The sequence below is a fragment of the Meles meles genome, chromosome 5 (assembly GCF_922984935.1).
Source record: "Meles meles chromosome 5, mMelMel3.1 paternal haplotype, whole genome shotgun sequence".
Lineage (NCBI taxonomy): Eukaryota > Metazoa > Chordata > Mammalia > Carnivora > Mustelidae > Meles > Meles meles.
The window spans coordinates 41,587,292-41,599,817 of NC_060070.1; the positions used below are offsets into that span (position 1 = coordinate 41,587,292).

At 42.5% G+C, this 12,526-nt stretch overlaps 1 protein-coding gene across 1 annotated transcript in view; it reads left to right on the plus strand.

Annotated features, from left to right (window-relative positions):
* BACH2 (BTB domain and CNC homolog 2) overlaps positions 1–12,526 on the plus strand; it is a 144,215-nt gene that overhangs the window by 93 nt on the left and 131,596 nt on the right. The window lies entirely within an intron of this gene.

Genomic DNA, 12,526 nt, shown 5'->3' on the forward strand with positions numbered 1-12,526 from the left:
GTAAAGAAAGACGCCTTTCTCAGAGTTGCCTCCTTTTGTGTCTTAATTATTTTGTTGAGCTGACTTTTAAATATTGATCAGTACCTGCCTATGTTTGCTGTTGAGGTCTGCAGAGGGTTGGGAAGAATAAGCATTTTAATTGCTACCGTGGGACTTTAATAATTTAACTTTTCACGAAAAGCCTAAAGAGATGATAAATCAACAGTAGGCTCTCATCTCTATCCTCTCTGTGCCCCTAGAAAACGTCCTCTTCATCACTGTGTTTTTCTGGTTCGCTCTCAAAGTGTCTGTCTTAGCATCAGCTGCTTGGTGGGCTACCGGCCATGCGGTGGGGACTGTGGATGGAGCAGACAGGGAGGGGGCTGCACGGGAGGGAAGAGGGATGGCAGGAGGCTCCTGTGCCTTGGTGTGCATTGTCCCACTGCAAACTAAAAGCAGATTTAGGGCAAGTGATACTGACCCAACTTGGGTGAAATCATTTCTGACCGTCTGCTCCGTCTTAGAAATGCTTATGCTTCTGATAATCCCTTTGGTACATCTGAAGAACTTTTTTAACGCTGTCATTGTTTCAAAACAAAATGTGGTAGGTGTCATCTCCCTGGATGTACAGAAACGTCTGCGGGTGCATTTCTTTGCTGAAAGTTGGCTGACATGTGGCTCGCGGCAGGGAGGTGCCCGCGCCTGACGGGTCACGCTCGCCTGTGCGCTGAAGGACATACTAGCGTGGAGTCTTGGAAAATGCCTGTAGATTAAGTCAACGTTGTTTTCCCTGAAAGTCCTGATACAGAAAAAGAGTGAAAGTACCAACACTAACTGGAAAAAATGTCACTCATTTTAGCCTCTTTGCATCCCTTGTTAGGACAAACCCTGGGTTGGGTTTTTTGTACATTTGTGAACTTGTGCGGTAGGTGGAGCAGTGTGGGTGGCCCAGAAAAAGTAGCGGTTAGAATAAGATTTTCCATTTATTGCCCTTTGTGCATAGCTAAAAATAAGATTCATACAAATCAGAATATGTAGTGCAAGCACAATCACTCTGTTAATTCTGATGACTGGCTTGCCCACATCTTTGCATCTGTCTGGTAAGTGGTGCATTGGGAAATAAATGTGACTCTGTTTAAGCAGCAAGAGGTGGCCGGGTTTTTGCGCTGTTTGTCTGCATGTGCTAGTTTATCAGCATTTTCCCCTTCCGAAGGAAGAAAGATACAACTCATACATAAACAAATTGTGTCGATGGAAGGTTGAAAGAAGATGTGATCTTTTTTTTAAAAAAAGTAATTGCCTTGTTTGAAATGCTGTTTTAAAGCATCCATCTTTTTGACTCATTGTTAGAAAGTTGTTTCTTGAAGACTGTAGAAGGGAAGGAGCTCTTAAGCGGGGTTGCCAAGAGATTAGCCACGTCTTCTGTGTGGGGACTGATGGGCTGGTGGGGAAAGGGGATAAGGATGAGGGAGGGCATGACTGTCCTGGAATGCCCTCCGTGGACACAGATGTTGGGGGGTGGGGCAGTTAACCAAGTAAAAACTCCCCTTCCTCTGACTGCTGAGTCTACTGCAACCACAGTAAGCGATAACATGTCAGTTTGTGGCTAGAAGAAACACCAAAGAGAGGTGGCGTCAGTGTTCACAGGGAAATTTGGACCTTCGTGATCCCAGTGATGGTGCTGTCCCCATTCCAATGGCTGAGTGGCTGTGGCATTTCCAAAGAATGAGAATGTCTGCAAGTGTTCTGAGCCTTTCAGGTTGATGTAATTTGTGAAATGAGATGAATCAGGAGGACAGTCATTCCAGAAGCCTCTGGAAATTGAAGACTATAAATCACATTCCTCACTGGTTTCTCCAACCGAGGCAGACAGGAAAGGTTGGTGGTTCAAGCAAGGCAAGAGCTTTGGGAGAAGGAGGACTCAGGACCAAATCTGAGCTTAGCTGTGGGCTGGCCTTGATCTGTTTACTTAATCTTTCCTAAGCCTGGTTGTTTTTATTTGAAAATGGGAACAGGGATAGCACCTACCTCAGAGGTTGGTTGTGGGGATTAAATGAAATAACGTATATGAAGCACAAAGCCAGCACTTAACAAAACGACGGGGTTGTTACTCTATCCATACTTTCGTAACATAGGAATGTGTTGGAGATTTTTAGGACATTTGGGGTTCCCCCGTATGCTTGGGGTGCAAATTTTGGAATCAAATGGACACACGATCAGCCTCTTGTTCATTGTTTCTCAATCAGAAAGCGACAAGTCATTTACGGAGTAGTTTGGTTCCTCATAGGGTTACTGATGCCATCTGCGGGGTAATTCTTTATTTTGCCATTAAGCCAGCACAACGTAAGCCTCTCTTTCCTTTTAAGATCGGTACGGTGTTGAGCACATTTAGTTATTTTTACCTTCTTGCTATGTTTTTTATTTAAACATGGATATTTCGGTTCTAACATCTGTGCATGTTAATTGTAGTACCTGCTGATATACATTCTGAAAGAGAAAGCACTAATGGTGTAATCAAGTACAATTTTAAATATTTCAGGTGGGAATGGGCAAAACTTCAGGAGCAATTAGTTTCCATGGTGGTGTAATTCCCTACAGAAAACATGACATCTGTTACAATTCTGGTTACCAGTCAGTCCTAGAGATGACCAGATACTGACAGGCAGAAAATAATAACTGTTGCTTCTTTTACTTTCTATTCTTTTTAAAAAATTATTTGCTGTTTAATTTCGTTATACCTGCCCTTCTAAGAGTCTTTCTGTCCACCAAATTTTTCCATTAAAAAAAAAATAAACATATGGATGCCTGGGTGGCTCAGTGGGTTAAGCCTCTGCCTTTGGCTCAGGTCATGATCCCAGGGTCCTGGAATGGAGTCCTGCATTGGGCTCCTTGCTCAGCAGGGAGCCTGCTTCTCCCTCTGCCTGCTCTGCCTGCAGCTCCCCCTGTTTGCGTGTGCACGCTGTCTCTGAAAATATATAAATAAAATCTTTTAAATAAAGTAAATATAGGGGACACTGCATGGCTCAGTCGTTTAAGTGTCTGACTCTTTTTTTTTTTTTTTTAAATATTTTTTATTTATTTGACAGAGAGAAATCACAACTAGGCAGAGAGGCAGGCAGAGAGAGAGGAGGAAGCAGTCTCCCTGCAGAGCAGAGAGCCTGATGTGGGGCTTGATCCCAGGACTCTGGGATCATGACCCGAGCTGAAGGCAGAGGCTTTAACCCACTGAGCCACCCAGGCGCCCCTAAGTGTCTGACTCTTGATCTCAGCTCAGATCTTGACTTCAGGGCTGTGCTTCAGACCCCGCATTGGGCTCCATGCTCACCTATTTAAATAAATAAAAATATTTGGGGCGCCTGGTTGGTTCATTTGGTAATGCATACAACTCTTGATCTCAGAGTTATGAGTTCAAGCCCCAAGCTGGGTGTAGAGCTTGCTTTAAAAAAAAAAAAAAAAAGGAAAATGTAAAATATTTTATTTTCATGATAAGGTCTTAATTGATAGACATCACTTAGTTTCTTTGGTTAACCTTTAGTATTAGATGCTAAGGGTTCACATCAGACCCTTCCTTCAGTCTCCTCCATGACCTTTCTTGGATACAGTTTTTTCATTTATCAAATTAAAAAAGAAATTACGACTGCAACTTGACTTTGCCTCACCTGGGACCTGACAAGAAGTGATAAATGAGATCAATAAGCTAAGGAATTAAAACATGGGAGTGATAGAAAACAGTGAAGGCTTGGTTTTACCAACTGATCTATTTTGCTCGTTTTTTGTTTGTTTTGATTTCTCTCCATTTTTTTTTCATGGTCTGACCTATCTGCTGACAGATACAACTTCTGACTTATAGCTTATGTATCAGCATCACCATTGGGGTTTCTGGGTTTTTAACCCAGAAAGTACCTAGCAGGCTGGAGTTGGAGAGGTTTCTCAGGTCAAGTCCATCGGTAAATCTGTCTTTCATTAGACTGGTGCCCAGGTTCTTACTGTATATCCAGGCAGTGCTGCTTTCTAGAATTTTTTCCATTGAATGAAATGGAAGAATGATTTTTAGACAAAGCAAATCATTTGAGGTAACTAACAAAGTTCTTGGCATTATGGATATAGCTTTAGTCCCCTTTTATGGATATTGCTTTAGTCCCCTCCCTGAACACAGACACTCCCCATTATCTTTGCCTGCATTGTTGTATTTTGCCATAGACTGAAGTCTCTGCAAAAACCGTAGGCAAAAGGTGATGAATGAGGCTGTGGCTGTGATTTCCTCCCACACCTTCATAAGGAATGACAGAGACTCTGAAATCCATCCCATTGATACACCGTGGGCTTCTTCCAGGATAACAGCCAGTTTTAACCTATCCTTCATGTGCAATTTGAGGGTCCTGGCTGGGCCGAGCTCATTATTCCTCTGCTTGAATAATGTAAAGCATTTGCAATGGAGATTTACTCTAATGATGTATTTTAAGTGCATGTCCGCATTGCTGGTTTAATGCACTCCGTCATGGAATGCTTTAGAGTTTATTGCTAATGGATGAATCCCCGCGAAAATCGGAATTTTCAATAAGATTGACATTTGGAGTGAGAAATATAAATCTAATGAGAGCATTTTCACCAAGGTTTGTAATTAAGGCTGAATGGAGTAAATCTGGACACGCACACTACAGAAGGGCACAGCAGAAGGTGAAATTTCACGCTCTTCTGTGAACGAGGGATGAAGGCTCCTGCATCAGTGTCAGGCCACGACACTAGGGAGTATAAATGACACTGTCACCAAGTGCTGCACAGGGTCCCAGGGGAATTCCACTCCAGTAAATTACATTACTTAGACAGACCCGACGGCATTGTGTCGGAATGAGAGGAGGGAAGAGAAAGCTGTCAGCACCAAGTGGGACTGGCTGCAGGGATGGAAATCCCTGGTTCCCCTTCCAGCTGGATATCTTGTATCCTCCTTCGCTAGTCAGTTCACAGAAGTTACAAATGCACACCTATAAAAGTACATCGTGTGGACGTGGGGTATAGGGTATGTGGTCATTCGAAAGGGAATAAATGTAAGTGGATCTGTATGAATTGGTTGGTGTGGGGATGTCTTTCTTGTTTGTAGCCCGGTGTATTAGATGTTCAGCACAGGCTGGCCCTTCTTTTCTGTTAGTGAGGATTCCACATACATTATTAGGATGCAACCATCATTCCCTCTGTCACATTGTTCCCTTTCAAACCCTGCTTTAATAAGAACATATGTTTCTTGTGTCCTCTCTTAACACTTGTTTCCTCCTAGCACCTTCCCTTCCACAGGGAAACAAATTGTACTGGCGCTTAGCATTTCGGTTTGTGAAAGAACTCAAAGTTAAGAACAGTTGATTCCTAGAGTGCAATTTGGGGCAATAAACTATTTTCCCCTCTATTTTCTTTTACCTCCCTGCAGTGAGGTGAGACCACCACTTTTGTGGTCCATCTGTCAGACTAGCTCTAGGGAAGTATTAGGAGAAGAGAATAAGAGCATTGTTGCCCCGCTGCCTTCTAAGTCACTGAAGACGTGCCGGTCACCTTTTCTGGTTTGACCTCCAATGCCAGTTCTTGAAAAAGCAAATTCCAAGGGCTCTGGAATTAACATGGTCACTTCTGAACTAGAAAGTAAGTGTCTCCTTCTCCATGGATAGAGATTTGAAACAGCATCCTTTCTGGCTTTCTTAAATATGTTGTATTTTGTCCTTAGGGAAATAATCCTGACAAGCATCTCTGATAATTTAACAGGAAGGACACATACTATTCTGCAGAATGTCTCTGTAAGGCTTCCAGATGGCAGGTTTTAAGCAATCTTTCTGAAACAGGGCACAAACAGGTAACAGTGACAATAATATTATCTTGGATTTAACTTTTATTCTTTCTAAAATATACTCTATCCATATCATCTGTATGCTTTAGTCTTTATTTTGTTGCTATAGTTACAGTCTTATCTTACTCATCCAAGCCTAAAACTTAGTAAAACCAAGATACTTGGAAAACTAGTTTTAAGGATGACAGGAAAAACCTAGTTTAACAATAAAATGGTTGATATTTCTGTTTTTTGTAAGGTACCATCACCTTAAAAAAATCTTGGTTGATGGGAGCACCTGGGTGGCTCAGTCAGTTAAGTGTCCGACTCTTGATTTCAGCTCCAGTCTTGATCTCAGGGTTGTGAGTTCGAGCTCCGCATTGAGCCCAGCATCGAGCCCACTCTAAAAAAAATGTTAGTTGACGATCCTAAAATAATAACTCACTGTAGAAGTGTGATATAAAATGTCTTAGTGCCATGTGCCGTCCTCGGCATACAGACTGTGCTTATAGACTTTGCTTTATTTACTAAGGCTGTATAAAAGTCTAGGACTCCTTGCTGTATGGGAAATGAGAGTCTCTCCCTAAATAAACTCACCAGAATTTTTTTTTCCATTTTTCTTAACTTTATTTTGATGGTAGTATGTGCCTTGTATCTTGTATTTTCTCTTTATCCATGATATCGATTGGGAAATCACAAATGTTTTGTTGTTTGCCACGGTAGTACACATGCAACGTATTTCTTTGTCCTGGCCTTTCGATGCAGCATCCTATCGAAGTACATCTTTGGGTTTTTCTGAATTTAACCTGATGGGAGAAATTTAACAGCATCTCGAATGGAACTGGTTTAGATATTCCTCTGCTCTGTAGAGGATCCTGGTTCCTGCCTTCCTACCTGTGTCTGACTGTATTCTCTTCTTGTTCTTACATTAAAATTGGAAAGGGAGAAAGGGGCTGCTCCTTAGGAGATATAGGTCTGTAGAGAATTGTGAGTACTCATTCAGAAGCTATTCTGAGTTCTGAGAAATATAATGAACTCGAGCTTTGAGTCCTGCTGAATCCCCCATTAACAATCCCACCATCATCACTACTTCTCCACCTGATTATGTTTTCCCAAAGACGACTGATATTTTCCCTAATATTCTGAATGGAGTGTCCTCCCAGTGAAACACATCTTGGAAGGAATTGGGTCTGGTTGCCCAGCAGGCCCGCCTCTTTAACAGTTTATCGGGTGATTCTCAATTGTCCTTGTAAGTGCTTCTGTTTTGCATTACCTTGAAGCCTGCTCTGTGGAAGAAACTTTCCTGTGGACCTTGATTTACTCACCAGAAGTCAACCCATTAACGTTAGCACTTCACTTACATTATCATTATGTGTCTCCAAATGACAACCTCTGCCACACACTGCCCTGTTCCCCTGAGTTCCCAGTGCTGCAGAAAAAGAGACTTTTGTTCTGACTTGAGGAAAAAAAATGCAAACAACAACACCAGCCCCACCACCAGAGATCCTATAAAGACATGTTCAAATGAACAATAAGGTCGTTTGTTCACGTATGACATAAGGATAGAAGAATTTAAACAATAAGACCCCTTGTGAAATGTGGCAAAATGTGCACCACAAACGTTGTGAAGTTCTCTGTCTCATGGAAGGCAGTTTTTACACGGGCTTCAAAAAAACCCATTAACGTATAAACCACCCTTTAAAAAAAGAAATGAAATCACTTGTCTTGCTACAACATTAAAGCAATTTCTGTTCTAAGGAAAGCTAAAATGCATTCATTTATATAAAGTACATGCACTATAATTTATAAAAAAAATTTGGAAATGCAGTGCCTCTTCCCTCCTTCACCTGAAATGGGAAATCCATCATTTTGCCAAGATCCTTTTTCCTTTGAATAGTATTTATTTCTTCAAAATGAAAAAAAAAAATCCTTTAAATCATTTAGATTCCAGATGAAGTTTTAAGGCTTGATAACAATTCTCTAAATCCTTTGACACTGGTGAAGCATGAAGAGGGAATAAGCCTGTTTTAAAGGGAAATTTTAATTGAATTCACTTTTATTTGAACCTATCCTTCTCCACTTTGAGCCTCAAAGGAAGGTTTGGTATATTTGCAAACCCCAGCAGGACGAAGGCAGAAAAATGCAGAGATCTCCTTATCAGCTTGGATCGGGGTCTCTGACAGTGCCCAGAATTGTTCCTATTTAGATGATTCCGATATTTAAAATGTGACCTTCCAGGATAAGGGAGAAGGGAGGTGCATGATTTCACTGGCCAAAGGTATTCCATTGAGCTGGCTCACTATTATTATACTGTAAAGACTTTCAAGTATTTGCAAATGGATGTGTATACAGCATCCTTGCAAAATCCTCTTAATTGAAGAAATGTTTCATCTCTATCTCTGTTGACAGAAAAGATTGCCTACTGATAATTGCTTTGCTTAAGTGTCTGATAATATGCCAGGAATGAGAGCATTCTGTGTTAGGTCATCTTTAATTATGCATGTACCACCTGTCAGCTCTAAATCAGCACCAGATTAGATTCTCATGGAGTCAGTACTGGGAGGGTTGCGGGGAAGCTGAGGTGATCTCTTTTAGAAATAACAGAAATAGATAGTAGTAAACATGGCTTATAACCTGCAGATTTTTTTTTTTTAGGGAACCTCATCTTCATTGTTCTGGACCAGGAATAAGCTATTGGTACATCTGAGAAATGTTTGAAAGCTTGCCCAAGCTACCTCAAGTAAAGATAAATCACTGTGAGAGAAGATGGTAGTCCCATCTGTTGCATTTCCTTTTTGCTCCTTCTCGTCATTGTAAATGAGCCAGGGAAAAGCTCAGAAACATTTTTTATAAGCTATGTGAGGACAGGAAATATGTTAACGATGTTAGATTTCATACATTTCAGGGGTTTTTTCAGTAGATTGTTGGCTTTTTTTAGAAGGACAAATGTGGGTTGGAAATAATGCTTGTTACCCTCTGTCAGCTTTTGATAGTTTTATTCTCACTTTTCAGGGTTGTTTGGGACTTTCTGGTGGGATGTTTAGGGTTCTTTACGAAAGGTTCTGTTCTCTCTTCTATCCTTTGATATTTTGGATTCGTGAGAGGTGTTTCTCTTTGTTCACCTGTCAGAGGTTTCAGGGAAGCCTTGAGTTGTCATGCACTTTTCAGAGGAGGGGGTCGGATGACCGAGAGCCTGCAGGCAGGGAAGGAACAAGCAGAAGGAAATGACAGGTGGATGAGTTACCACATCTTGAGTTTCTTGAATTCCCCTGCCAAGGTGAGGTTCCTAGCCTGTCTGCTTTCCAGACTGAGAAAACAGCCTTGGTAAGAGTTTGGCCTTAGAAACAGGAATTTAGAGATCCTTAAACGCCTTATTTCAAACACTGCTGGCTAGAGGCAGTGAAGCAAACAACAGGTCACCTGATAAAGGGGCAAAGACCTCTGACGCCTGTGAAATCCTTCCTGAGCGCCATGGTCTACCTCAGCGCTCTGAAGGAACGTTGTCTGCTTTTGAATTCTTGAGGCACCATTTGCTTTTCGACCCTAATCACGCAGTCCGCTGAGGTGGAAGTACAGTCTCTGAAAAGAATACTTCCGACATTAACATTGCCAGTGCTTCGGCAACTTAACCCTCACTTAACAGTTGCCGTGCCCAGGTATTCTAAGAAGAATGTTAGACTCCATACGATGGACACTTCTTAAAACAAGAGAGTGTTGTTTATTCCAGGCCTTCCATGACAGAAAAGGACATCAGAGAAGGAAGCAAAGCCAGAGGAAAACTGAAGAAAAGAATCGAAGAGAGGAGACACGGGGAGGTGGGGGAGGGGAAGAGTCCTGCCATGTTCTCTCATGCCAGCTCATCTTTGCAAGATCTTTCCCCACCTACCTGGAGAGCTCTTCTGCTCTCTCCACCTGGCTGACTCTTGCTTTGAGTTGTTCAAGTGTCATCTCTAAGTGCTTTTTTTCCTTTCAGGCTAAATTAGATGCCCGTCCTCTGTGATCCCACGGCACAGTGCCTGCTTCCTTCCCAGCACTTAACATGCCTTACTGCAAGAGCTTGTTTGTTTCTCCGGCTCCCCAACAAAGTGGTTGCTGGAAAAGCTAACATTATCCTAATTGTGACAGCAGAGGTCACATGCCCAGAGAAAGACAGAGTAGTAATGATTTCATTGGACTCCACGGTACTTAGAGCACATTAACTGTATTTCACACGATTTTAGTAGTACACGAGGCAAGAGAAATAGACAAATTTGAGTATGGGTCATGAACAGGATCAGGAATAGGAAGGCCTTCAGAGAGTGTGCCCTGTAACCAGCGTTTGAAGGAACTGTGGAGGGCTAGCCTGGAGAAGAGAATAAGAATGGGAGACACAACAGCTGTGCTTAGATAAAGGAAGGACTTTGTCACTCTAGAAAAAGCAGAACCAAAAGGTAGAAGTTACAAAGAAAGAGATTTGGGTTCAGAACAATAATATCCTTGTGGCTAGAACTAGCTGGCAGTGGAACCAGTGGCCCCATTTGGTAGTAATAAATCCCCGTTAGTGGAATGAGAATCATTGTGTTTGGGGACCATGTTTGGGAACTGCTGTAAACAAGATTCCTGTGCCGTGCGGGAGCACAAACCAAACACCTTACCATTATAGTGTCTCCCTGTATCTCCCACCCCCTGTCCTTCTGGCAACCATTTGTTTGTTCTCTATATATCTGATTCTACTTTTTGTTTGTTTGGTTTGTTTTGTTTTTTTAGATTCCACACAATGAGTGAAATCAGGTGGCATTTGTCTTTCTCAGTCTGACTTATTTCACTTAGCCTAATACTCTCTAGGTCCTTCCATGCTGTCGCAAATGACAAGATCACATCCTTTTTTATAGCTGTGTAATATTCCATCACACACACACACACACACACACACACACACACACACATGTACACATGCATACATACCCACTACATCTTCCTTAACCATTCATCCTATCAGTAGACACTTAGGTTGCTTCTGTATCTTGGCTATTATAAATAATGCTGCAGTAAACATAGGGATGCATATATCTTTTTGATGTTCTTTATTTATTTGGGTAAATATCCAGTAGTTGAATTATTAGATCATCTGACCCTATGGTTATTTTTAAGAGTCAGAGTCCGCATTTCATGTAGAGTCACAGTCAGGATGACCATGTGTCAGCAGCCCAACCTCCACGTGGCACCTTGTTAATCCAGTGCTCAGCCCTCATAGGCTCACAATTTACAGGCTGGAACTGGGGATGGAGTACAGGGTGGGGAGCTGGTTACTGCCTCAGGAAGGTGGTATGGTGAAACAGAAGGAGCACTGGGTTGTGTCCCAGTTCACATGCATCCTCGCTTCTTGCTAGCTATGTGAGTGTAAGTGACTCCCTCCAAGCTTCCAGTCTCCATGTCTTGCCATGCAAAATAGAAATAATGTTCATTTCACAGAATTACCTTAAGGCTTAAGTAAGGTAAAGGAATCCTTTGTGGACAGCAGTGTGCTACCCATAGACGGGTACTTGTCCAGAGCCACAGCTCACCACTGATGGCCTGCGACTCAGCATTGTCACCAGCGCAGTGGGCATCACTGCCTTCCTTGCAGGGTTGTTGCAACCAGATGGTGGAACAAAACATAGTGTGTGAAAGCACACTGCTCACCCCAGAGCAGGCCTTCCGGATGGTCAGCCTCATTTCACCCTCCGGAGCGGGGAGACTTGGAAAAGGAGATCCCAGCTCACCCACTTCCGCTGCTCAGGTCTGCAGAAGCTTCTTTTACCTGCCCCCGTGACTCGACGCGGTGCCCATACCCTCTCCTGTTGCCCTGTCATCTCAGCATGGAGCTGCCTTCTCTGCTTTTTCTGATTCTTCCTTCCTCTTCTACTTCTAATCTTCCCAGTACCCTTTTCTTCTCTTTGCCATCTCATTTCCTCTTCTGTCTTTTTTACCCCCTGCATTCTGGGTAGGATTGTCCTGATAAGCACAAAGTACTTTAAAAAGTACTGTTTTGTAAGAAAGTACTATTTCTTACAATTTTGTATTCAAAATAAGAGGTTAGCTTTGGGGGGACATGAGGCCTTTTTCATTTTCTTCTGAATTTGCTTAGAGTTATTCTTTATTTCAAATGTTAACATTTTCCCATCCCTCCATCCCTTGGGCTTGTAGTCATTAATTTGCCAGACACACAGCAGCTGAGTGTCTCTGTGACATTGCTGGAGTTAGGAGAGTGTCGTTCACAGGGAACCTAACCCATGTATTAACTCAGACAGAGCAAATTTCTAAAGAAAGAGCTCCAGAATGCCAATCTGATTCTCTTGTTCCAAGCCGCTCCCATTGAAAGGTGGTTACTGAAACAGAAAAGGCAATGGGCAGGGGAGGGGAACTTCCAACCATTTTACCAAGTCAGAAATTAGAACCACGCTGTCCACATTCAGACATCTTTTCTATCCATCCCTCCATGCTTCCATCCACTAAATGCTCAGGAGACAGGTTCTTGTGTAAGACCCAGCAGAACGTCCTGGACAGACACTAGGTGAGTGATAGGAGCCCTGCCCTCAGCCTTCCTGCTATCTCCTCTGCCATTTGAGCAGCAGGAACAGTGGCTCCTTTCATCTGTTCTGTACTCCCATCAGTCCTCACAGGACAGTAAGAGTAACAGTGCAGTAATTCAGGAGGGATAGTAAAAACTGCAAGATGTAGGAAGAGAGAAGGAAAACCGTCAAAGGAAGGAAGGCCATC